Raw genomic sequence first — 2980 nt, forward strand, 5'->3', positions numbered from 1 at the left:
CAAGCCGCTCACAGTCAGAGTGGCACTTCCGGTGGGTTTTTCAAATTAAAACAGCAAGGACATGCAGTTCAGACTCTGAATCAGCTTTATTAAGCAAACACACTGGTGGACTCAGGGGTGTCCTCCCATGATGAAGTGTCTTCTCAGTGACTTCTTTTAAATCACTTCTAAAAACCCGTTTTTATAGACTTGCTTTTATGTGATGTTGTCTGTTTTAATTCATCAGTTTTAGTTTGTTCTTTAATTTATGTTATAATTTATTCTTTTATTCTGTCTTGATTGTGTTTAAATCTATTATAAGCACTATTATTTCGGTGTTTACTGCTAATGTTTTTTGAATTGTATTTACTCTTATTGGTTTGCTTTGTTGTTGTTATTTTTTGTTTTGTAATTGTTTCTCTCATGTTTAATTCTACTGTGAATTTTGTCTAGACTTAGTTCAGCATGATTGTTTAGCTCTTATAGTTATGTTGCCCCTGCAAGAAACCCCTCTTGCTTTTGCTTTGCCTTGTTTGTCAAAGCACTCTGTAAACTCTGTAATTTAGAGGTAAAGTATTGAAAAAAGCTATATTTTGGTGCACTTCTAGTAGAGAAAATGTAATAAAATGCCCTCAAGAGTGCCCTTCCAATTGAGAAAACATGATAAAGTGCCATAAAGGATATCATTCCATTGGAGCAAACATGATAAAGTGCCCCCGAGGGTTAGAGATTAAAGAAAATGTGATGATGTGATGATGACAAGGTAATGACATGGTGCCCTTCCAGTGGAGAAAAAGTAATGAATTTCCTTCTCAGATGGTGTAAATTTGAGAAAAAGCAATGCAATGTCATACAGGCTGCCCTGCATGCTATAATCCCCTCTGTGTGCTGGTGCCCACCATATGTACCTGCCATGAGAAAGGTCACCAAATACATTTTAGCGTAGATTAGTTTGAATTGGCCATCTATTCATGACTGGAAAGACCAAAGATCTCATCCTATCAAATAATCAACTACCTCCCCCAAAATGTGCAGCTTTGACTGATTAATCATATTTACTAAATAAATGAATATGAATGTAATTCGAAAGCAACATAAGGTTTTAGATGCATTATTGAAGTGGCCCGGGAGAGAACCATGAAAACTCCTTTTCTGGCATGTATCCAAAAAATATTAAGCCATCCAAAAACCACACAAATTACGCTTTTGTTCTGAAAACAAATTTGTAACGCTTCCGGTCTTTTCTCCTGTTTCTTGGAGCTAGCCTGACAGTCTCGCGACGTCACTAGGCTACGGTCCGAGTCAGCGCGAGCTTGCTTGGCCTGCAGGGACCCGGATGAGTGTTTTCAAAATAAAAGCTACCCTGATACCATGCAGAGACGGGACAATTTACTGTGGAGAGAATACAGACATGAAAGAGGGGGATGTGTTAGACTATCACACCGTTTCCCGTCTTTCACAAGCCTCATCCCTCTTATAGTGATTAGTAACATAAACATAACAAATAATAATAAATAAATTGTTTATCATGTCACAGTTTTCACATACAGGTTACTAATAGCATACTTAGAATAGAATAGAATAGAATAGAAATACTTTATTAATCCCGTGAGGGAAATTGTTTTGTTACAGCAGCAAATAAGAGAGCAGAAACTGAATGAAATATTTGCTGAAAAGGGCAAAAATAATGCAAATATACTGTATTTCTGCAAAGGAAGGCACTTAACATACTGGCCTCCATGTCACTCCCACAAATTCTTATCTTAAGCAAATAACAAGATCATATGTACCCTGTGACTAAAATGAGCTGCTGGGCCCCTTTTAAACCCTGTTCCTCCTTCTCTCTCAGAGCAATGTGTTCATGTTTTCTTGGTCAGAACACTACTTGGCCCAGATTTCCTTTGTGGTCATTTTTTAAATGCAATATTTAGAAATATGTACCATATAAGCACAAAACTGATATTAAAAAAGGTCTTACAACTTTTTCATTTTTTTTGACAGAGGGGGCCAAACATGTAGGCCCCATAACATAGCATCTAAAGGTCTTCATCATCCCACTTGACACTAAATCAGGAAAGTCATGCAGGTGGAATATGTGGTGATAGGGAGACATTTAAAAGACAGGAAGATAGGAGAAAATTAGAGAAGGATCGCAAAAGAATGGATAGACTGAAAGAGATATAGTAGAAGAGGAAGGTGAGTATGAAAATAATAGAGAGAAAGAGTGTCATGCCACTGAGCTGCTGTGGCCTGTGCACAGAAATACCATTAGTTTTAACATATATGTTTTATTTTTGTCTTGATGAAGCCTCCATAATGTAAATACTTGGCCTTTTCTCAGTTGTCTGTATATACACGTGCATGTATGCAAGCATCCGGCTACCATCAGTTGCACGGTCACAGTTGTAGTGGATTAAAGGAAATGTCTCTGTAATTGTTTAAATGCATTGGTACTGCTCTGAAGGGCTGATAGGCAGATAGCTATTTTTATTTTGTAGTTGGATTTGGGCTCTTTCCTTAGTCATTTTTGGAAGACAAGAGAAGGTAATAGGTTTGTAGAGGCAGGCATACCTCTTCCATGCCATATATGGAGCACAGCGCCCGTCAAAGGATCGCATTGTGTCACGATGAAGTCAGATGAGTTTTAACGATGCATTCAAGGGCTGTGGGAAATTTGAGAAATCCACATCTGAAAGAACTTGTGGCAGTTTTAGAATAATTTCTACATGGAGTTGCCCTTTTTAAACATAAGGGTCACTCAATAGGAATTTTTGAAGCTCTCAGTCATATCTCGTGATCTTCATTAGTTTTAGTGTGTGAAGACTTTCATTTGTTGACTGTGTTATGTTTATGCAGAAATGTGGACTTGAGTCACAAATTTGATGACTTTAGATTTCATTTGACAAAGTCAGACAAGACTTAGGCTCTAGCTATAGTTCGACTTGGACTTAACACCAGTGACTTCACTCGGACATGAGCCTTTTGACTTGAAATACTTGAT

The sequence above is a fragment of the Plectropomus leopardus genome, chromosome 16 (genome assembly GCF_008729295.1).
Source record: "Plectropomus leopardus isolate mb chromosome 16, YSFRI_Pleo_2.0, whole genome shotgun sequence".
Lineage (NCBI taxonomy): Eukaryota > Metazoa > Chordata > Actinopteri > Perciformes > Serranidae > Plectropomus > Plectropomus leopardus.